Below are 23,822 nucleotides of genomic sequence, written 5' to 3'. Positions count from 1 at the left end.
ATCTGGTGTGGATGCTCTGTTGCGGGTTATCCCAGGTGAGTTACCTGCTGTGGATCATCCTGGGTGGACTCCCTGGGGTAGGTCATCCCCCCCCCGTGTCCCCCCATGCACCTCTGTACCCTCACCTACCCTCTCCCCGGCGTGTGTTTCTCCCCCATATATGCCCCCTGCTGCTCCAGCCCGCCCCCTTCACCCATGCGAGTTTTTAACCCACGCGAGTTGTTTCCCCCCGCATCCCCTGCTCTTCTATCTCCTGTCCCATCCCCGCCCCCCCCCCCCCCCCCCCCCGCTTCCTTTCCCTCCTCCATATTCCACCCCCCGCTCCCCATCATCCGTCAGGCTCCAGACCCCTGGCATGCTGCCTGCACCCCATTCTCTGTCATTTTTTTTCTTCTTTTCCTTACAAGTTGTTGTTGTTGTTGTTTCTTTTAAATGATTAGACTGTTTTCGTTTCAAGCCACGAGTTTTCTCACTTTCGCCCTTCCGATTGTCTCCCCGTCCCACTGGGGGCGGGGGAGCGAGTGAGCGGTCGCGTGGGGCTTTGTTGCTGGCTGGCGTTAAACCACGACACAAGGTGAGTTGCAAGCCCTGCCTGGCTAATGCTGGAGGCTCTCTATGTTCGTCCTGCCATCTTGACGGGCCGTCCTTGTTCTTCATTGCCGCTTTATAGCGAGCGCCTCTCGCTCTCTAAGCGGCAGTACTGGGGCCGTGCAGGTACTGCGCGTTGCAGGCAGCAAAGGGCAATTGTGTCGCTTGCTGGCGGGAGCGGCAAGGAGTGCGGAGCCACGCTCCTGTAGGGAGCAAAGATGGAACCTCGAGGGCTCTACGGTCATCTGCTGAGGACTACTAATATCCCGACAGGCCTCTTTGCTATCCCTGCTTCACGGCTGATTCCTTTGCACGCCAGAGGGCGGGGCGGTAAGTAACACCGTGCAGCGTCTCTTCGATAAGAGACGAGCCCCGCACAAGAAGCCTTGCGTGCGTGCAGGATTGGGAGAGCAGAGTTCTGATGGCTCAGAGGTGAGGAAAGGTGCGCCCACCCCAACCGAGCCCCAGGGTCGCCAGGGTATCGCTCGCTTGCAGGTGGGCCGCTGGCATCTGGTGCGCTGGGACGCGGCGTTTCCTGCTGGACAGAGCTGCCCCTCTGGCACAGAGCAGCTTTGGGTCTCTTGTGGCCTGCCTTCAGGCTGTCACCGGAACCAGGCGTTATTTTTTTTTTTTAAATCTCTCGCCAGCATCTGTTGACTGGCTGCTGTCACTCCCGCAACCCTGATGCCACATGCAGAGGGATACAGCAGTCCCTGGGGCTTGCTCGAGGGGACACCCCCCCCCTTCCCCCCCCCATTTGCAGGTTCCCTGTGCTGCTTCTCCTCTCTAGATAATGGGGTGGGGAGGGCAGGGGCAGAAGCGACCACCCGAATGGTCTGTTCTTTGCACTTGACTGCTGTAAACGCTCCAGCCACTCAGGTGCTTTTTGGAACGGAGGCCATGAAGATGACTGCCCGGGCTGCGAGTGGGGAAAGGGCAGGGCAACGTAAACCCTGTGCCCCCAGTAAGTAGTTGCCGCCTGTGTCTGGTCTCTCCTGGTCTGAGCTGTCAGTCATCCCTCATCCAGCTGATGCGCCGAAGAGGATCGTTACGGGGATGCGGAGGCTGCTGCCCGGTGACCGAAGGTGGGAAGTGGCGTTGGGGAGGGGCGCACGCGCGGTGGCGTGCGTGGGTGGGCTCCAGCTGTTGCCGGGCAGCGGAGGCTCTTTACGGCTGCTCGGCAACCGCGCATGCGTGGTTCGGCTTTTACGGCGCTTGCCCCTGTTGCCTGGCAACCGGGGCGCGACAAGACGCCTCGGCAATCGCGCATGCGCGGTGGCGCGGTTTACGGCGCTCCTGCTGTTGCCTAGCAGCCAAAACGCTTTACGGCTGCTCGGCAACCGCGCATGCGTGGTTCGGCTTTTACGGTGCTGGCCCCTGTTGCCTGGCAACCGAGGCGCGACACGACGCCTGGGCTATCGCGCATGCGCGGCGGTGCGGTTTACGGCCCGCTCCTGTTGCCTAGCAACCCAAACGCGTTACGGCAGCTCGGCACGGGCGCATGCGCGCTGCGGCTTTTACGGCGCTCGCCGCTGTTGCCTGGCAACCAAAACGCGACAGGACGCCTCGGCAACCGCGCATGCGCGGCGGCGCGGTTTACGGCGCTCCTGCTGTTGCCTGGCAACCAAAACGCGGCCCTGGCGGTCGGGAGCCGCGCATGCGCGGTGGCGCCTTTTGCCGCCCTCCTGCTGTTGCCTAGCAACCGAAACGCGGTACGGCAGCGCGGAGCCGTGCACGCGCGGTGGCGGCGCGTTTCGCCAGCGCTCTCTTCCGCCACCTGTTGAACAGACTTCGGTACTGCAGCTGGGGTGCCGCCCATGCGCGCTGGCGCGTTGTGCCAAGCGCTCGCCGCTGCCACCCCGCGACCAATGTTCGGTACTGCAGCTCGGAGGCTGCGAGTGCGCGGGGCTGCCCCGGTCCTGCACGTGCCGTCCGACGGTAACGGCAATGCGGCACCGGCGGGAGGGGCCGCCGCGCTCGTTGCTTCCTCCCGGTAAGGAAACGCCGCCGGCAAGGAAAGCTCGCACGGGCTGTCTCTGCCCGGCCTCCCTCTCCTCGCGGCGCGGGAGCACGAAGGGACAGGCGGGGCGCTTACCGGCTGCGGGCAGGAGCTGCTGCGGCTGAAGCTGGAGAGGCCAGAGAAAGGTTAGAGAAGAAGAAATGGAAGGCTGGCCGGCCGGCAGCTGCCTCCCGCTGCAGGCAAGAGAGAGCCTGCCTCTCCGCGTGCGGAAGGATCCCTCTTCGTAGTCCGCAGCAGGTCAGACCGCCGAGGTGCACCGCAGGGTCCGGATGCGGCACCGACGGTGCGGTACGGCCACGTAGTGTGCGAGCGAGCGAGGCTCCGTGCCTAGGAGGCCTCGTCTTGCAAGACCTATGAGACGCGTGTTCTCCTAGGGGGAGGACGGCCGCGCCGCCGGAGTTACAGAAGAGGAGGGGAGCGGGAGAGGAGCAGAAAGAAGCGTCTGAACTGGCAAATTCTCCTGGCAGTGCCAAGAGCTGTGGTCAGCCCCGGGCCCTCGGGGCCCTGTCTCCCCTCTTCCGCGTTCTGGTCCCTCCCTGCCCCTCCCCTGGTCCCCTCTCTTTCCCGCACTGCTGCCTTTTTTTTTTTTTTTTTTTTTTTTTTTTCCCCTTTCCTCCCTTGTGCCCCTGATACTGAAAAGCCAGTCGAAGAAACTCCCCAAGACTCGTTTTGGAGTTTTAGAAAGCAGGCATTCTTCATTGCAGCGCTGGATGCACGGGGGATAGTTCCACCTAGCGTGCATGCCACAGCTTTAGCACAAACAGGTTATACAGAATAACTAATTGCATGTTAATCAGATTAGAATACATATACATAAAAACGATGGCAACCAATTATCATAGTACTGCCTACGTCCGATCACGTGCAATGAAGGATCCATTTGAGACGAAGGGCTGCTTTTGCAACCACCGACCCATTTGAAGTTCTTGCTGGCTGTCCTCGAAGTCTTTATTCTTGTCCTTGTTCTTTGATCTTGAAGCTTAACGCAGGTTCAATCACACGTGGTCAGTTTCAGCATTGTTCTCATCCAGCGTACAGGAACATCTAGTCATAAGAGCAAAGAACTGCAAAACTTAGGAGTACCTACCTCTGCTAGTTAATTGCTTGGCTATACTTTTGTCTATTGTTTCAATCGTAGTGTTAGTATAAGATTTCTAATAATTATTTACCAAATCTCACTTTTGCAGTCACCTAGCAGCAAACCAGTTTCCACAGCTGGTACAAAATATTAAAACCATCCCCATATTTAGACGGGCCATACAGAATGTATGGAAATAGGCTATCAGAGGTGCCCGAGGGGCAGAGGGAGCGCCGGGGGGCGCCCCGAGCCCCGGAGCAGACTCGCTGGCAGGACTCGATAGGCACGCGACTGACTGAATAAACGCTGGCCGCCCGTCCCCTTTGCCCTCCGGGCTGCGTTTGCGCTCCCTTTGCACGAGTGGAGGGGCCGTGAGGGAGCCCAGGGGAGGAGGAGGTGAGGCGCTGGGGGGGTCGGGCCGTGTCCCCCCCTGTTCCTGCTGGGCTCCAGCTGTTGCAAATATTCCGGTAAAGAAATCAAAATTTAATCACATAGAAGAGTTAGGTTTGATTAAGAAGTAAAATTGTGAAGCATAACGTATAGGATCGTTAAGTTCGAAACGTAGCCATAGAAACTTTAGGAGCTGCGTTACGCATGACTCTAGGAACCTTAATATTGTTAAAGTTTGAAAGAGCTAACCCTAGAAACCTCACCAGGAAGTTACTGGTTCTTCTACCTTCTGTTTCAGGAAACTAAGGAAACCGTCGTGGACGCCAGTTTGCTGCTTGGAAACCCCCTTACCCTTCCCATCTCGATTTGAGGATCGAAGATGCCAGTCAGCAGAGCTAAGTGTAACTGACCAATGCTTGTTTGTTTTTAAATAAGAATATTGATAAGGTTATATAATCAAAGGACCGATCATTATAAAGGTTAAATTTAAGAACGAGCATAGTATGCATTTCTACGGAAGGAGCTTAGGTAACAATGACCTGACAGGAAAAGTCTGTAAAAACTGATGGATTTTGATACTAAGCGGGACACGCCTTTGGAGGAGCGATCCCCCGTGTCCCCAGCGCTGCGATAAACAAAGTGCCCGCTTCTTAACTTCAGGTTGGCGTTAAGGAGTTTTATTCCGGATTTCGGGAACGGTTTTGGCGACCCAGATGGGACCTTGCGAGTGAGACTGGACGAGATCGAGTGTCGATCGAACTCCGGCCGGCACCGAGGTATTCTCGGGGAGAACCGTCACCCTCGACTCGCAAAGCTCCTCGCAGCGTTCCCTGGAAAAAAAGGTAAGGCGCCGCTTCTTTGGAATTTGTTTGGAAAGCCTGCCCGTGAGGCGCGGCGAAAGCTTCGCAGGGTTGGGGCTTGGAGGGTACCCGTCTGCAGTGGAAGCCTAGGCGTCTGCCCGTAAGTCATAAGCGAAAGCTATTCCTGGGTTGGACTTTGTGTATTATTTGGGACAATTGTCATTTGCATTTGTTTGGTATTTGGTATTTGAATGTATAGAAGTATAAAGGCATTAGCAAAATTGTTTAAGAATAAGAATGCAGGAAATGGAACTGCTGATGAAAAGTTACCAAAACCATCACCGTTGGGACGTTTATTGGCACATTGGGGTGAATTGCAGGAAAAATGGTAAACAAACAGAACTTTGAGTTACAATACTATATTGCAATTGCTGTTGTTTTGTAGGAGAGAGAGTAACTGGAATAAGGTGCCATATGTAGGTTTGTTCTTTTTAAGTGAACGTATCTGACGGGGACCGGAGGGGAGTCTCCCAGCAGAACCTCTGGTTACAGCTAAACCGGGAGAACAGAACACTGAATTTGAATTGACACTAGAGTCACCTTTTCAGTTTTAAATACCTTAGAGGGAGAGTTAAGTTTTGAAGAAATTGGCGGTGTCGGTGCAACAAGTGAACGAGAAACTAGACCCTTCTTTAAATCTTTAACAATGAAATTAGGAAAGCAATGGGTCACTCAGCAGTTTTTGTATGTGCCAGATTCTCCTAAAACCCTGTTAAGGAGAGATCTATTTGAGAACTTAGAGGCAGAAGTTAAATTAAAAAATGGAGAGATTAAAACTTCGATTCCAGAAACTAAACGTATCGAAGCAGTGGCTTTGTTGTTAACAGGATGGTTACCGAAAGCAGAAGATTATACCAGGCAAAGTCTAATGCTGTAATTCCAGTTGTCTGGACTGGGAAGTTCCTGGTAAATCCAAAAAGCAGAACCTGTGAGAGTTGATTTAAAGCCAGGATCGAATCCGGTAAGAATTAAACAATACCCCCTAAAACCGGAAAGTCGGAAAGGGTTAGCAATGGTAATACAAACGTTTTTAAGATACAAATTGTTAATAGAATGTGAATCCAGATATAACACCCCGATCTTGCCTGTTAAAAGGCTAATGAAAAAGATGGTAGATTAGTTCAAGACCTCCTCAGAGCAATAAATCAAATAGTACAAGATATTCATCCGGTAGTAGCAAATCCTTATACTTTGTTAGCAACCCTAACGGAGAAACAAGAATGGTTCACAGTGTTAGACCGAAAAGATGCCTTTTTCCGTATTCCCTTGGATCCCGGTAGTCAAGAGGTTTTTGCTTTGGAATGGGAAAATCCTGAGACTGGGAGAAAAACACAATATACGTGGACAGTCTTGCCTCAAGGCTTTAAGAATAGTCTTACCATTTTTGGAAATCAATTGGCACGAGAATTAGAGATTTGGAAGAAAGAAAATAATCAAGAAACCTTGCTGAAATATATGGATGATCTGTTAATTGTAGCTGAGACGGAAGAACAATGCACAAAGCTAACTATTAACTTTTTGAACTTTTGGGGAATCGGTGGATATCGAGTGTCAACAGAAAAAACCCCAAATAACCCAGAAAGAAGAAACTTACGTAAATGAGTTTTAAAATTCTAAAAGGACAGAGACAATTGGGAACTGAGAGAAAAGAGGCAATTTGTCGTCTCCCCGAACCTAAGACGAAAAAAATTAATGACGAGCGTTTCCGGGAATGGTCGAGTGGTGTCACCTGTAGATTATAAATTGTGGCTTGCTGGCCCGACCTTTATAGGAGCAGCTCAAAACCTCAAACGATGGATTGGACCGATGCCGAGCAAGCTACTTTCCAAGAATTGAAACAGGCTGTAATAGGGGTGCCAGCCCTAGGCCTGCCAGATCTCACAAAGACGCTTGAACTTTTTGCTCGTGAAAGAAGAGGTATAGCTCTGGGTATCCTGGCCCAATATGTAGGGCCAAGTGGGCGAGCTGTGACCTACTTCTCGAAGCGACTAGGTAATGTGAGTCCGGGATGCTCTGGTCGTCCGAGAGCCGTCACTGCAACTGTGCTACTGATCCAGGAAGCTCGTAAGTTCACCTGAGGACAAAGGATTAGAGGACAAAGGATTACTGTACGTTTCCCATATGATAACTGTTGTGCTAAAACAGAGAGGGGGGCATTGGGTATCCCCTAGCAGGATGCTGAAATACCAAGTGGTGTTGCTGGAACAAGATGATGTTTACCTAAACACTACTACCACCGTTAACCCTGTTGCGTTTTCAACAACCGATCAAGTTAAAGGAGAACTGGAACGTGACTGCTTGCAGGCAATCGAAAGAGTTTACTCCAGCTGACTGGACCTCTGAGATGCGCCGCTAGAAGAAACAGATTGGGAACTGTATGCCGACGGAAGCGGTTCCATCTGTGAAGAAAAACGTTTATCAAGATAGACAATAACTACTGAGGAGGTAATTGCGTTGCCAACTTTGCCTTCGACGATATCTGCCCAAAAGGCTGAATTGATAGCTCTTATTCGAGCTCTGGAACTAAGTCAAGGAAAGCGAGTCAACACTTGGACAGACTCAAAGTATGCTTTTGGAGTAGTACGCGCGCATGGAGCGATACGGAGAGAAAGAGGACTGTTATCCGCGCAAGGAACCACCATTCAGCACGCAGAACAAATACGGAAATTGTTAGAAACCATTCAAATACCAACAGCAGTCACGATAATGCACTGTAAAGCACATCAGTTAGGTAAGACCGGTCCGAACGCAGGTAACCGACTGGCTGATAAAGCCGCTAAAGAGGCTGCGGAAGAAGGCATCCTAGCACTAGTTCCAGAGAAAAGTATAAAATTGCCTAAAGAAACTCCAAATTATAACGAAAAAGATGAAGAATTAATTATTAGATTGCAGGCTAACAAAATGAAACAGGATAGGCTGTAACACCGACAGGTCAAATAATAGTCCCACCCACAATAATAAGAGAAATTGCCCGAGCTGAACATCACAAAGTATATCGGGGAACAGAAAGTGAAATACGACAAAGATTGTTTAAACAATTGGAAGCGGATGTGAAATTTATATATAAAAATGTCCCCGAATCAGTAATAAGATCATCTTTGGGATTATGAAATAAGGAAATTTTTTAGGAGAATATTAGCAAATTGACTTTATAGAATTGCCTTGAAAAGAAGGATCTACCCTAGTTTTAGTTGATATCTTTACTGGGTGGCCCGAGGCTTTCCCTTGTCGCGCCAACAAAGCAAGGGAAGTACTCAAAGTCTTGCTCAAAGAGATAATACCAAAATGTGGGGTGCCTGTAAGAATGTCATCTGACAATGGCCCTCATTTTATAGCAAAGATTAGGAGACAAGTTGAGCAAAGTATTATCTATAGATTGAGACTATCACACCCCATATAGACCACAAGCAAGGGGGGGGGGGGGAGGGGGGGGGGTGAGAGAGAGAGAGAGGGAATGAACTATACCCTTAAGCAACAGTCGAGTAAAATTTGTCAGGAAACCTCACTCCTCACATGGGTTAAAGCATTACCCATGGCTCTGTTAAGAATCAGAGTATAGCCAGAAGAGAAAGAAAATTTAAGTCATTATGAAATGTTTTATGAAAGACCATATCAAGAGTCCTATGTTCTGAGTATCTTGAGTGCCTTTGGAGATAGGTTTTTAAAAGGTGTTATGATTTCTTTAAGCAATTCTTTTCAAGAACTTTGTCAGTATGTCTCCACAGCTGGACCCTTAGAATTGGACGTAGCAGCGCATCCCTTCCGACCAGGAGATTGAATGTATGTAAAATCACTGAGAAGTGGAAAGGACCGTATCGAGTCATTTTAACAACCCTTAGAGCGGTAAAGGTCTGGGAGAAGAACCTTGGCTTCATTATTCAAGAATAAAGAAAGCACCAACAAGAAATTGGAAGTCTAAAGAAACTGGCCCTTTAAAACTGAAAATCTATAAGTAAGTTTCACGTTATCTATTTGGGAAAACAGCTGTGTAAAGTTTATAATATTGGGGTTGCTATTAGGAATATTGTCGAGGGCAATAATCTTTTTGTGTGTTTAGAGGGTGTATGTATTTTTTTTTGAGGGGTTCCAAACATGAGATAAACAAAATGAAACAATTATTGTTTGAGCTGTGTTAATCTTGATATTAACCGTTTTTGTAATTTGGATTAAAAACCCCAAAATCTAGTTTTGTAACTGATTCAAAGTTTTGTAAAGACACAAAATTGAACCTCAGTAACAGCCTGCGTTCCGATTCTAAAGTCAGATGAAAATCTAGTTCCGTGGAGAATACTGACATTGAATTTAACCAAAACTTGAGAAAAGATGCAGAACAATGAGAATCATTTTAGCAAATTAAATGGGATGGATTTAAAAGGCAATTATTTTTTTTTAATTTGAAAGAAGGAATTATAGCGTTGTGAATTATAACATTACCAAACCATCCACCTCATGGACAAAAGAATTAATTTACTCGCCCTTCGGGAGAAACTTGTACAGGCAGCCCTTGGGGCTGTCAGTTGCCAAAACCGTAGAGACAAGTGCAGGAAGGAACTTGCGATCATATTTAAAATATAAAACGATGTTTAGAATTTCCTGGAGTTCCAGGATCCTTGTTAGAGCCACCCAGAGTCAGGACCATCTATGGAAATTTAGACTGGTTTAGACAACCAGAGAAAAATCACACATCCTAAACAGAGCTGAATGAAGGTTTATACTTGCAGCTCCTCTGACCCCAAACTCCAACGACTTTCTCTAGTAGCTAAAGCTCTCAGATGGGGATGTGTTTGTAGAAAGTATAATAATATTTTACATGATCTTTGGTCCCCTCTTAATAACGGAAAACATTTAGCTTGGAGTTGACTGTGTTAAAGGACAGGTGAAAAGTTCAGGGTTAACTGTTTGGGTGACTAGTGATGATATATGATCCACTCACCTTTTCATGAAGGAGAAAGGCAAATCGTGGACTTCAGCCTTAATAACTCTCTCCTCTCTCTGGAAGAAATCTCCCTTGTGGCCTCGCTGGTGGACCCGGGTAAATGGAAAAGATGATACCTGGCAATCGCCAAGTCTTAGGCCTAAAATAAGATGGGTATTAAAATCTGTATTTTGACCCCAGTTAACACCCCTTCCAAATGAGATGACTCTTGCCACCTTTCATTCAATCAAGGAAGTGCCTGCTGCTTAACTTCCCATGGGTGTTGAGGAGTTTTGTTCCGGGTTTCGGTCCCCCAGCTGCGGGCCGGGGCTGGAGGAGCCGCAGGTGCTGGCAGTGAGGCTGATGGGGCCGGCCCCTCCCTGGCAAGGGGGGGCTGCCGGGGGAGGGGCCGGGGCGGGGCCGGTGGGAGCCGAGGCAGGAGCGGAGCGGAGCGGTGGCCGGGCTGTGGCTGCCCCTCGGGAGAAGGTGAGCGGGGCCGGGCGCCCCTCGGACGGCGAACGTCGGAGGCGGGGGTGGCCCGGGGGAGGTGGGGGCCGCCGGTGCAGAGGCCGGGGGGGAGCCCTGGGGGCTCACAGGGCGGCTGGGACCACGTGCGCGCGGGGGGGGGGGGCTCACAGGGGGGCTGGGAGCAAGTGCGTGCGGGGGGGGGGGGGCGCAGGGCGGCTAGGACCACGTGCGCGCGGGGGGGGGGCTCACAGGGGGGCTGGGAGCAAGTGCGTGCGGGGGGGGGGGGGCGCAGGGCGGCTAGGACCACGTGCGCGCGGGGGGGGGGCTCACAGGGGGGCTGGGAGCAAGTGCGCGCGGGGGGGGGGGGGCTCACAGGGGGGCTGGGACCACGTGCGCGCGGGGGGGGGGGGGGCTCACAGGGCGGCTGGGACCACGTGCGCGCGCAGGGGGGGAGGGTGCTCACCGGGCCCAGTGGCGGGGCTGCGCAGCCGGCCGGCGGGTTCCGGGGAAAGCGCCGAGGAGGACGGCGGGGTCTGTGTGGGACGCACGGAGCGGCGGCGGCCGCTGCCCGGAGCCGGAGCCGGGCGGGGGGGTGCCGCGCCGCGCCGTGCCGGAGCCGGTCGGCGAAAGCGCGCCGGAGCTGCCCGGAGCGGCGCTGGGGGCTCGGCGGGAACTGCGGCTGCGCCGGCGTGGGGGTGGGCGGAAACGGAAGCGGCTTCCCCTCGGGGTCAGGCAGCAGGGCAGGCTGCCTCCCGGGGCATGCCGGGAGCTGTAGTTTTCGCGGACTCGGCGGCCGGGCGGCAGCGTGGCTCTCGGGCGCGGCGTAGTCCTTGCTGCCGCCGCGGCCCCCGGAGTCCGACCAGGTCAGACGCAGGAGCGTTGCCGGTTTCGTGTGGTTTTCCGCGGGCTTCCCGCTGCACCCGCTCCCCGACCAGCCGCGCGGACGCGCCTCCCGGGCGCATGCGCGGTCCTGCGCGTGGGGCAGCCCGGCGTTCGCTCGTCGGCTCCGGCCCCTCCGGCGCATGCGCGGTGTCCGGGAGCAGCGTGGTGGCGCGCAGGGCGCGGGTCTCGGCGGCAGCGGGCGAGCGCCGGGACCGCGGGTGAGGCGAGCGATCCCCTCCGGCGGGGGCGGGGGGGTGCCTCCTGCCCGCTGGCCGCCGGGCGCTGGCGGGACGGGAAGCTGCGAAGCGGCCGCCGCGGCAGGCTCCCGGTCCGCCGGAGGCGAGCCGGGCCAGGGCAGCGCCGGGCAGTTCCCCGAGAGCCGATAGAAGGGAAGAGGGGACGGAGGCGGGCACCCCCCAGGCGCGGCCAGCGGGCGCCTCCCCGAGTCGCCGGAGCTCCCCCGGCGCCTTCCCCCGGCCCCGCTCGGCCCGTGCGGCTGCCCCCAGCTCCAGCCCCTCCCCTGAAGCCTGTGCTGTAGCCGCAGGCAGCCCCCGAGCCCTGTCGTGAGGGCAGCAAGCTGGCCCTCCGATGTTCTCAAGTCTCCCTGAATGTGGGTGCCGTTAGCAGCGGCGCGGGGAACGAGCGGCGTCTGCGGAAGCCCCTGCGGAAGGAGGGGCTCCGGCCAGGGTCGAGCTACAGTAATAACGGTCGCTGCTGCCTCTTTCCCTCTCCCAGAGGCCACGCTGTGAGTGCAGTTGCCCGTTCGTCCCCCGGGATGCCGTTGACTGCAGCAGCCTCAGGCTCGCGTGGGCTGTCTCTGCCTGGCCTCCCTCTCCTCGCGGCGCGGGAGCACAGAGGGACAGGCGGAGCGCTTACTGGCTGTGGACGGGAGCTGCTGAAGCTGGAGAGGCCACAGAAAAGTAAAGAAGAAGAAATGGAAGGCCATCTGGCTGGCAGCTGCCTCCCGCTGCAGGCAAGAGAGAGCCTGCCTCTCTGGGTGTGGGAGGATCCCTCCTCATAGTCCGCAGCAGGTCAGGCTGCCAGGGTCTGTATGCGTGACCAGCAGCGCGGTACGGCCACGTAGTGAGCGAGCGAGCGAGGCTACGTGTCTAGGAGGCCTCATCTCGTAAGAGCCGCGAGACGCTCGCGTGTTCCGTTATGTGGAGGACAGCCAAGCGACTGGAGTTACAGAAGAGGAAGGGAGGAGAGAAGGAGAAAGAAGCGTCTGAACTGGCAAGGTCTCCTGGCAGCTCCAAGAGCGAGAGCTGTGGTGAGTCCTGGGCCTCCGGGGCCCTGTCGCTCCTCTTGTGCCTCCCGGTCCCTCCCTCCCTCCCCCTCTCCTGACGCCCTTGCTTTCTCATGCTGCTGTGACGTTTGTTTTTTATTATTATTTTTATTTTGCTTCCCTGTACCTCTCCTCTTCTGTCTATTCTCTTGTCCTGCTCCTTCTTCCTCCCCCCCCTTCCCCTCTCTCTCTCCTTCGACTGCCCCCCTTTCTTTTTCTCTCTGCGTTCTTGTCCTGCTCCCTCTCCCTCTCCCCGCCCCGTCTTTGTCCTGCAGCCAGTCGCTGTTTTTTCCTTTTCCATCTCCTTGTCCTGATCTGCATCCGCCTCTTTCCCCGCCTCCCAATTTCTCTGGCCTGTTCCCCTGGCGTTCTTTTCCTCTCTGCACCTGTACGTGCCGCTCTGTGTCCCTGCCTTCCTATCTCTCTTCTTCCTACTTTCTGTTTCTCTCTCTATCCCTTTGTCTTGCTCGCCGTTGCTGTTTATTTTTGTCATTCTGGATCTCACTGTCCCTGTCCTCCTTCCTGTTCATCTCTTACTCTCTGTGACCCTTTGTGCTGCTTCCTGCCCCTTTTTTATTCACCCTCCCTCTCTCTGCAGGGCTCCTGATACCTCGCTTTCTAAATTTCCCAACCCCCTGTGCTTCTCACGCGCGCTCTCTCGCGCGCTCTCTCTCTCTCTCGTTGTCATTGTTCTTGTCTGTCGCGCTGTCTTGCTTCCTGTCCCGTTGTTTCTCGCTGTATCCCTTTGGCCCGCTCCCTGCTCGTATTCGTATTCCTCTCTGTCCTGAGGACCGTCCCAGTTTTTGATCTCCGTCCTGCCGCTGTCCTGATTTTTCCTTCTCTGCCATGTTCCCTGTCCCTCTTTCTGTCTCTTTTTCTCTGTCCCTGCTGCTTATTTCTCCATCTCTGTCCAGACCCCTGTCCCTTCCCCCCCCGCCCTGTTTGCTGTCCCTCTGCCTTGCTTTCTTTTGCTACCTTTTCTGTCTGTCTTTCTCTGCCCCATTCCCTCTCCCGCCCTTTCTAACTGTGTCCCCCTGTCCAGCTAGCTGTCGCTTCTTTCTTTTTTCTGTTCCTCAGTATTTTTTTCTTTTTCCGTATCTCTCTCCCACTGCCCATCGCAGTTGGTTTTTTCCCCTCCAGTGCTGGCCTGCTCTTTGTCCCTTTTGTCTGTCTCCTCTCTGTTTTTCTGTCATGCTCCCTGTGTCTATTTAATCCCTTCATCTCTGTCCTGCAGCCCGTTGCTATTTTTTTTTTCCTCTTCCGTCCCTTTGTCCTGCTCCCTGTCCTTGTCTCTCTTTCCCTTGGTTCTGCCTCCCGTCCTTTTTTCCTTTCTTGCTCCATCTCTCTGTCCTGCTCCCTATCCCTCCCGCGCTCTCTCTGTTTCTGTGTCCTTCTCCTTGCCTTTCCCCACGTTGTCTGTCTTGTTGTTCCCTCTTTGGTTTTCTTGTTTTCCGGGTGGCTGGGCCCGGCTACCCGCGGGGGTGCTTCGGCTGGGGGGGTTGGGGTGGGGGCCTGGCCGTGCCGCTGGTGGCGGGGAAATAAAGCCTGAAACGGCAATCGTGAAGCGATGCCCTGCCTGTGCTGGGGCTGCCCCGCAGAGGCGTGGGGCCGGGCCCTCCGCAGGTCCCGAGCACTCCCCGAAACTACGTGTGGGGCCCCGGGGGTGCAGGGCTGTGGGGTGGCTATGCTCGGCGTCGCCCGTGGGCACTGCAGGGTCAGAAATGGAGAACAAGTTTTCTGTTCCTGGGGCTTGAGAACAGGCTCGCGTGGCTGATTTGGGGGCTCGGAAACAGACCGAGCTGCGCGGCTTTGGGCCCAGAAACAGAGGTCCGGCCCTGCGTGTTTGGGCCTTGAGAACAGGCTCAGCATCCAGGTTTTTTGGCTCCCAAATGGGCCCCGAGTCAGCTGGTGTGGGGGCCAAAAGCGGGAGCCGGCTTGGCTGGTTTTGCAGGCGGGTGGGAGGGTGTTGGGGGCTGCGGGGGGAAGCGGGGGGCAGGTAGGGTGCGTGGTCCCTCCCCGGAGATGGGGGTCTGGTTGTGTCGGACGCCGAAGTTCGGGAGACCGGCACGCAGCAGGCCGAACTCAACATCTGTGATGGTCTGCGGGGGGGAAAGGTGCTTTTCAGACCCCACGTGCCCTCTTTGAGTCCAGCTCTTCTTTCTGCGCCGCTCAGAATAGTCGTTAAGTAATTAATCGCCCAAACTAACGGATATTTACTTGGCGTGTAACTCTGATGTTTAATCCTAATGCTCCAGTTTTGACAGCAGTTGATAGATAACCTTATGGAAAGCCCGGACCGTTGCACGTAGCTGGAGCTTGTAAGGAGAAGCAGCTGAAATCAGCCGGAGCTCCAGTGCGGAGCTGGGGCTTCAAGGAGCCAGAACTGTAGCAAGCGGGAGCTGGAACGAGGCGGGGTGTCCGCTGTCTGGAGCATGCATTAGCCAGAGGCAAAAGTACCTGCAGCTGTAACGAGCAGGAGGCGCGATTAGCTGGAGCGTCTTTTCGCTGGGGCGTCCGTTGGCCGGACCGCGCTCCCAGCACGGCCGAAGAGCGGCCAGGCGCAGGCAGGGCTGTCCGCAGCAAGCAGCTCCGAGCAGCAGGGAGGTGAGTTGTCCTTCTGCCAGCGGGGAGCCCGGCCTCTTCCCTCGGGCATGCAATCCACGCCACGCTCCTCTCTCTGCGTGGAGTGTCTCTCCCGGTCCGTTCCCGCGGGCAGAAGCGAGGTGGGGGTCCCCCGGCTCACCTGGGGCAGCCCCCCCCCCGCGAGGGGACGCGGGCGAGGTGTCGTTGTCCCCTCGGTACCGGGCAAAGGGGAGAGAAACTGGCCGGCGGGAGCTCCTGGGGTGCAGAGCCCTTCCGGCAGAATCCTCCCCTGTCTTTTCACCGTTGGCTGGGTGTGACAAGCAGGTTCATTTCTTTGTCTCCTCTTCTCCCAGTGTCACCTCCTGCGTCACACGAAGAAAATCCTGCGTGGTTAATTCCGCTTGCTGCTCAGGTAATCGCACGTATCGGGCTGGGGGGGCGGAGAGAAACACTTGCGAGTTCGAGGGCACTACAGATGCTCCACGTTAAACCCACAGGGAAGGCAAATTTGCTGCTAGTGCAGAAAAGACGATGGAAAAATTGCTGTTAACAGATCGCGCCCTGTTCCTGAACTGGTCCCTTGATGTGTTTTTGTTTCAGGGGAAAGAATGAAATTTCCTGTCTGGTAAATTCAGAGCTGCCTGTTAGCTTCTTCAGGGTCGAGTGTTTCTCTCCTCTCTGTTCATACTGATTTTTATGGGCAAGTTGGAAATAGCCTTTTATTTTTTTATGTATAACTGAATTTTCAGGAATATGTGGTGTCCCTGTAGTTCATTTTTGAGCACCTAGATGCCAGCAGAAATGTAATGAGTGAAACGTGATGGGAACTGGTACTTAAACTTGATTTTTATTTGGGTTTTTTTTTTTCCTTCCCCATTAAGAGTGTTGACGGCATGTTGTCCCGTGGGACAATCCCCATTCCGTTCAGCGGAGTCTTCAGTCTAGGACTTTTAAGTGAAAAAGTTTGTCCTTCCAAAAAGGGACTAGTCATTCCTAGGACCGAGGCATAGACTTGCAAGGAGAGTCGCTTAAGTACGTGATCGGAATGAAAGCCAACTTCCAGTTGATGTTGCTGCTGTTGGTCTTTGCTTTCATTGATTTCTCCACCACTCCCTCGTGGTTGGGAGCTCTGAATTGTAATGTTTTTCAGTCTCTAACACATTTCCACCCCCACCCCCCAAAAAAAGGAGAGGCAGTGTCTAAGAGTTAATTAGTTTCCTCACAAATGCGTGAGTAAATAAAATGTGAGTTATGATGATTAAAACCATAGAAATGACACCAGTCTTGCAGATCTGGACTATTTCTGAACAGGCGTTCATCACACGCAGAAGTCGTCAGGGTACGGATCACCTGCGCTTCGTGCTCTGACAAGACAAAATGCTGAGGCAGGGATGAGCTCTGAAAGAAGAAGGGAAAAAAAAAAAAAAAAAAAAAGAAGGATACAGGGTCACGGTTTTGTTTTGTTGTTGTTTGTTTTTAGAGAGTGCAATATTGACTGGTGCCAGCCTGCAGAGCTCTTCTGCTGCCTGACCTCTCCTTCTCTTTCATGGCTGTAATTGTCGTTTGGATAATTGTAGAAGAGCAATTAAGTTACTTGCCTCTGTGAATGTGCTGGTAATACCAGGAAGGCAAATGCTTGAACCAGTAGTGAATAACTGGGCTACGAGTAGAATTTCTGAAGGAAGAACAGCAGCAGCAACAGGAAGCAAATAGCAAGTGACCAAAAACTTGCGTGTGTCAAACGCATCAAAGCTTTCTTGCCGAATGTTGTTTGGCAATATGTTCCAAGTGGCTTTTTTTGTAAACGTAAATTTTCAGGAAGTTCAGGGCTGCGTGTGGCAAAACGCGTCCCTCTGCTTACGCGTCCTGCTACGTAAATAGCATGGGTCAGCGGCAAGTCCAGCGGCAGGGCTGCTGTTCCCTACTCTCGACGTTGCCGTAGTAGTGTTGCGGTATTTAGACCTTGACGGACGGGCTGAGGAACGGAAGGAGAATGCCCGTTTTCTGTAAGGGCTCAGAATGCCGACCCTTTTCTCTGCCTGCCGCTCCCCTGTGCGTGAGATGAAGCTGTTTTATTTTTCTCCCTTGTTCCTGGTCTAAATATTTCTGGAGCTGTTGCTGCTGTGGGTTTGCAATTGGTGTTACTGCGTTTTTGTAGCGTTCTGGCGATGGGTCGTTTCTACTGTGGCGAAGCATCGAGATACGGTTTTCGGTTTAAAGCGTCAGAAACTACGTTCACCGAAACCGGTAACTCGCGGCATAGGGGAAACCGATCTGGCGCGTGCAGCTGTGCTCGCAGGGATGCTGGGTGGCTCCTCATCAAAACAGCAGGCTGTGTGCGTAGGGTTGCGCTCTGGGTCCGAGAGCGTTAGCCTATTTTTGCTGTTGGAAGATGGAATGGAGCGTGTGCCTGTTAAATCTCAGGGCGGTCAAAAGCTAGGAGGGACCCTGAGCGGGTTTGGTGGCACAGCTGCGGTTTTAAAAGATCTTGCCCGTTCGGAGCAACGGCCTGGAAAAAGTGATTCCTTTTTTGCAACGAGGCAGTTCACAAGGACAGATGTGTTGCTGTGCTCTTTAGCAAAAATACTCAACTTGGGACGTATAGGGTGATGAAGCCTCGGCTGTACTAAGGCTTGAGAAAATGTAGGTAGGTCTCTATGTGTGTCACCTGCGTGTATCCAGGAAAGTGAGTTCTAGTGAAAGTAAAGTTGCCGATGAGTCAAAAAAGAAAGGAAAAAAAAAAGGCACGTTTGTCTGAAAAATGCAGAAGCTTTAGTGGCCTGTGTCAACAGCTGTACCGAAGATGACGCAAAAATACTTTTTCCTCCGCTCAGTCGTACTGTCTTCACAAACCTTCACAAAAAAAAAAAGGGCAGCTTTGGGTTCCTACCCAGCTTTGTGCTAATGTTTTTCTTTTCTTCTCTCAGCTGGATGTCAGCTGGCACCGTTTCGCCGTGGTTGCCCTTTCTTCTGCCGTGACGGTACGAGACGGATGGAAAGATTCCGTAGTGGCCTGCAAGTACAAGGTACGCCTACGATGTGTGTCTGCATTTTTCCAAAGGTACTTGCGGTACGGACTTTAATGTTGAGAGTGTGCCAACTCTCCTTCTACTTTTTTTTACATGAAATATTTTAACAGAAATACTAAAAATAAGTTCTGTTCTGGAGCATGTTACACCTATACAAAGTTTACTTCCCGCAGTTTATTTTCTCTTCCTGAAAGCATAATCTTCTGTTGCTGTGTGCTTGCTAGTAAATGATACTGTGAAAATAATTTTGTCCTAAAAGAGGGAAGAAACTGTTCGTAAGAGTTCAGCTGTTCAGAAGAAACAGACTTTGTTTTCATGATAAAACCTTTATGCTTTTACAGTCAATGATTTTTTTTTAAATATCTTCTAGTAGTACTCAAAAACGTTACGGAGATAATTAGCATCTGTACTAAAAGCAATCAAGGTCAAAGAAGAGACGTGGACAAAACAGGACAAAACGGGCATCGCATCTGTGTGTTTTCCAGGCTTTCCCAGGAAGCATTAGTAGCCTTGTAACTAGTGACAGTGAGTCCTGAGGTGTTTTTGATGAGTTACTGCTTCAGTAATGTATTTTTTCCTTTAACCTACAGTGTGTAATTTTGACATCAGTTGGAAAGAGATTTTCCAAAATGGAAGTCTTTCTCTCTCAAAGAAATTTTGTTTTAGGAACTTCCCATCAGAGTGGATCTTCAGAGGTGATCGACTTGACAGTAGAAGTCATCAGTAACGAGACTTTTCACTCTCTTTTAAAAAAAGACAAAAAAAAAAAAAGTCAGTTTCCTTCCAAAGACCCAAGCACAGCCCATCTTCCTAAAGTTGATGGCATCACTGGTCTTTGGTTTCTCAGTTGTAACAGTCGAGATAACATGAAAACGTGTTGCTCTGCATGCTTCAGTACTGCCAAAAGCATTAGGAAACCTGCCAGTCCTTTTTGGTAGTCTGAGGTATTGCAGCACTGGGGATTTTACAAATTGACTTGCATTGTTTAAACTGTAACTGCCAAATAGCTGTAGTATATGATTTGTTAGGTGTATGTAAGCAGTTAGGTATTTTTCTAAACGTTTAAAAAGAGAGGCAACTGGATGTTATGGGTTTTTTTTCCTGATGTTTTGACGGAGTGCTCTGAAGTACTTTCTTTCTGTCTCGCTTTCAATGGTGCGTTTCCCTGGCAGTTCAGTAGCGCCTCTCTTGGGCAGCCCAGCTGGCCAGGTGTCCCTCCGCGTTCTGTAACACGCACAAAAACCCCTAGTCCCATTATAAATGTGTACTTTGGAGAGAGATAATTTAATGGTATGTATTCAGAGCTGTGCAAGTTAAGGTAATGGAAAAGGAAAATCAAATACTTTTACAGTATAAGTATTTTTATTGGACGTATATAAACATGGGCACGCCTTTTTAGCGTAAAGTGAATGATTGAGATTTATTCTTTATTTTTCATTTTGCTCTTTGTAGTTTTCCACTTCACTTTCAGCTTTATTCACCAAACAAGCAAGATGCAAAGCAGCAGCAGCAGCAGCGCAAGGGCTGTAGCTGTTGTGGTGGATCCGTAAGCGTAGATTCTGATTGCGTATGACCTCATCCCGCAGCCTCCCAGGGTTATCTCCCTGCAGCGGTGCTGTAAGGAAGGGAGGAGACGTTTTCCAACACCGGCAAGAGTGTTTACTTGTATGCTAAGAAGGTGTTCAAAATGGTATCGATTAGCCTAAATGCTGATTTTAAGTGTTCCAATCGCTCTTAACTTTTAAAGGAGGTGGTGTATTTCGAGCTGACCTGTTTACCTGGAATCCTGCTTTAGCTCAGCGACTCTTCTTGTGCGCCCCCAGCCTCTGCTGGCAGGGCGGTATGAGGAGATGGAAGGTCCCTGACTTAGTATAAACACTGCTTAGCAACAACTACAGCATCGGGGTGTTGTCAACGTTATTCTCACCCTAAATCCAAAATGGCCCTGTACCAGCTACTCGGAAGAAAATGAACTTTATTCCAGCTGAAACCAGGACAACCCCAAACCCCCTGATTCTGGGTCTGCAAAGGGAAAAAAACCAAATGACTTTGGGACTCCTGGGAAAGCCAAATCCGCCTGGATTGGTGCAGCTGGAAAGCAAAAAACCCACCCCATTTTCATGCACAAACCCACAACTGAAAGATCACCCCTTTTTATGTTGTGGAAAAGCACTGAAACACACCCCAAACTGAGTATTTTGAAAAAGCAAAAAACTCCCCAGTTTGGGGAAGATTGGGGGTGAAGCACAAGCAGTTTGAGGGGCGTTGCTGGGGGTCCTCCCAGTGTGGATGATCTGGTGTGGATGCTCTGTTGCGGGTTATCCCAGGTGAGTTACCTGCTGTGGATCATCCTGGGTGGACTCCCTGGGGTAGGTCATCCCCCCCCCGTGTCCCCCCATGCACCTCTGTACCCTCACCTACCCTCTCCCCGGCGTGTGTTTCTCCCCCATATATGCCCCCTGCTGCTCCAGCCCGCCCCCTTCACCCATGCGAGTTTTTAACCCACGCGAGTTGTTTCCCCCCGCATCCCCTGCTCTTCTATCTCCTGTCCCATCCCCGCCCCCCCCCCCCCCCCCCCCCCGCTTCCTTTCCCTCCTCCATATTCCACCCCCCGCTCCCCATCATCCGTCAGGCTCCAGACCCCTGGCATGCTGCCTGCACCCCATTCTCTGTCATTTTTTTTCTTCTTTTCCTTACAAGTTGTTGTTGTTGTTGTTTCTTTTAAATGATTAGACTGTTTTCGTTTCAAGCCACGAGTTTTCTCACTTTCGCCCTTCCGATTGTCTCCCCGTCCCACTGGGGGCGGGGGAGCGAGTGAGCGGTCGCGTGGGGCTTTGTTGCTGGCTGGCGTTAAACCACGACACAAGGTGAGTTGCAAGCCCTGCCTGGCTAATGCTGGAGGCTCTCTATGTTCGTCCTGCCATCTTGACGGGCCGTCCTTGTTCTTCATTGCCGCTTTATAGCGAGCGCCTCTCGCTCTCTAAGCGGCAGTACTGGGGCCGTGCAGGTACTGCGCGTTGCAGGCAGCAAAGGGCAATTGTGTCGCTTGCCGGCGGGAGCGGCAAGGAGTGCGGAGCCACGCTCCTGTAGGGAGCAAAGATGGAACCTCGAGGGCTCTACGGTCATCTGCTGAGGACTACTAATATCCCGACAGGCCTCTTTGCTATCCCTGCTTCACGGCTGATTCCTTTGCACGCCAGAGGGCGGGGCGGTAAGTAACACCGTGCAGCGTCTCTTCGATAAGAGACGAGCCCCGCACAAGAAGCCTTGCGTGCGTGCAGGATTGGGAGAGCAGAGTTCTGATGGCTCAGAGGTGAGGAAAGGTGCGCCCACCCCAACCGAGCCCCAGGGTCGCCAGGGTATCGCTCGCTTGCAGGTGGGCCGCTGGCATCTGGTGCGCTGGGACGCGGCGTTTCCTGCTGGACAGAGCTGCCCCTCTGGCACAGAGCAGCTTTGGGTCTCTTGTGGCCTGCCTTCAGGCTGTCACCGGAACCAGGCGTTATTTTTTTTTTTTAAATCTCTCGCCAGCATCTGTTGACTGGCTGCTGTCACTCCCGCAACCCTGATGCCACATGCAGAGGGATACAGCAGTCCCTGGGGCTTGCTCGAGGGGACACCCCCCCCCTTCCCCCCCCCATTTGCAGGTTCCCTGTGCTGCTTCTCCTCTCTAGATAATGGGGTGGGGAGGGCAGGGGCAGAAGCGACCACCCGAATGGTCTGTTCTTTGCACTTGACTGCTGTAAACGCTCCAGCCACTCAGGTGCTTTTTGGAACGGAGGCCATGAAGATGACTGCCCGGGCTGCGAGTGGGGAAAGGGCAGGGCAACGTAAACCCTGTGCCCCCAGTAAGTAGTTGCCGCCTGTGTCTGGTCTCTCCTGGTCTGAGCTGTCAGTCATCCCTCATCCAGCTGATGCGCCGAAGAGGATCGTTACGGGGATGCGGAGGCTGCTGCCCGGTGACCGAAGGTGGGAAGTGGCGTTGGGGAGGGGCGCACGCGCGGTGGCGTGCGTGGGTGGGCTCCAGCTGTTGCCGGGCAGCGGAGGCTCTTTACGGCTGCTCGGCAACCGCGCATGCGTGGTTCGGCTTTTACGGCGCTTGCCCCTGTTGCCTGGCAACCGGGGCGCGACAAGACGCCTCGGCAATCGCGCATGCGCGGTGGCGCGGTTTACGGCGCTCCTGCTGTTGCCTAGCAGCCAAAACGCTTTACGGCTGCTCGGCAACCGCGCATGCGTGGTTCGGCTTTTACGGTGCTGGCCCCTGTTGCCTGGCAACCGAGGCGCGACACGACGCCTGGGCTATCGCGCATGCGCGGCGGTGCGGTTTACGGCCCGCTCCTGTTGCCTAGCAACCCAAACGCGTTACGGCAGCTCGGCACGGGCGCATGCGCGCTGCGGCTTTTACGGCGCTCGCCGCTGTTGCCTGGCAACCAAAACGCGACAGGACGCCTCGGCAACCGCGCATGCGCGGCGGCGCGGTTTACGGCGCTCCTGCTGTTGCCTGGCAACCAAAACGCGGCCCTGGCGGTCGGGAGCCGCGCATGCGCGGTGGCGCCTTTTGCCGCCCTCCTGCTGTTGCCTAGCAACCGAAACGCGGTACGGCAGCGCGGAGCCGTGCACGCGCGGTGGCGGCGCGTTTCGCCAGCGCTCTCTTCCGCCACCTGTTGAACAGACTTCGGTACTGCAGCTGGGGTGCCGCCCATGCGCGCTGGCGCGTTGTGCCAAGCGCTCGCCGCTGCCACCCCGCGACCAATGTTCGGTACTGCAGCTCGGAGGCTGCGAGTGCGCGGGGCTGCCCCGGTCCTGCACGTGCCGTCCGACGGTAACGGCAATGCGGCACCGGCGGGAGGGGCCGCCGCGCTCGTTGCTTCCTCCCGGTAAGGAAACGCCGCCGGCAAGGAAAGCTCGCACGGGCTGTCTCTGCCCGGCCTCCCTCTCCTCGCGGCGCGGGAGCACGAAGGGACAGGCGGGGCGCTTACCGGCTGCGGGCAGGAGCTGCTGCGGCTGAAGCTGGAGAGGCCAGAGAAAGGTTAGAGAAGAAGAAATGGAAGGCTGGCCGGCCGGCAGCTGCCTCCCGCTGCAGGCAAGAGAGAGCCTGCCTCTCCGCGTGCGGAAGGATCCCTCTTCGTAGTCCGCAGCAGGTCAGACCGCCGAGGTGCACCGCAGGGTCCGGATGCGGCACCGACGGTGCGGTACGGCCACGTAGTGTGCGAGCGAGCGAGGCTCCGTGCCTAGGAGGCCTCGTCTTGCAAGACCTATGAGACGCGTGTTCTCCTAGGGGGAGGACGGCCGCGCCGCCGGAGTTACAGAAGAGGAGGGGAGCGGGAGAGGAGCAGAAAGAAGCGTCTGAACTGGCAAATTCTCCTGGCAGTGCCAAGAGCTGTGGTCAGCCCCGGGCCCTCGGGGCCCTGTCTCCCCTCTTCCGCGTTCTGGTCCCTCCCTGCCCCTCCCCTGGTCCCCTCTCTTTCCCGCACTGCTGCCTTTTTTTTTTTTTTTTTTTTTTTTTTTTTCCCCTTTCCTCCCTTGTGCCCCTGATACTGAAAAGCCAGTCGAAGAAACTCCCCAAGACTCGTTTTGGAGTTTTAGAAAGCAGGCATTCTTCATTGCAGCGCTGGATGCACGGGGGATAGTTCCACCTAGCGTGCATGCCACAGCTTTAGCACAAACAGGTTATACAGAATAACTAATTGCATGTTAATCAGATTAGAATACATATACATAAAAACG

General features: G+C 53.5%; 1 long non-coding RNA gene across 2 annotated transcripts; it reads left to right on the top strand.

The window, feature by feature from the left end:
* The first annotated feature begins 11,225 nt into the window (after window positions 1–11,225).
* LOC142028383 (uncharacterized) lies at window positions 11,226–18,534 on the top strand. Of its 2 annotated transcripts, none has more exons than XR_012649567.1 (3): window positions 11,226–11,419; window positions 11,937–12,471; window positions 17,997–18,534. It is a non-coding gene; the product is annotated as an uncharacterized LOC142028383 (long non-coding RNA). The 2 variants fall into 2 exon arrangements; XR_012649566.1 differs by lacking the exon at window positions 17,997–18,534 and adding an exon at window positions 14,742–15,399.
* The last annotated feature ends 5,288 nt before the right edge of the window (window positions 18,535–23,822 follow it).

This window comes from Buteo buteo, unplaced genomic scaffold (genome assembly GCF_964188355.1).
Source record: "Buteo buteo unplaced genomic scaffold, bButBut1.hap1.1 HAP1_SCAFFOLD_320, whole genome shotgun sequence".
NCBI lineage: Eukaryota > Metazoa > Chordata > Aves > Accipitriformes > Accipitridae > Buteo > Buteo buteo.
This window is presented reverse-complemented; position numbering and strand designations above follow the sequence as displayed.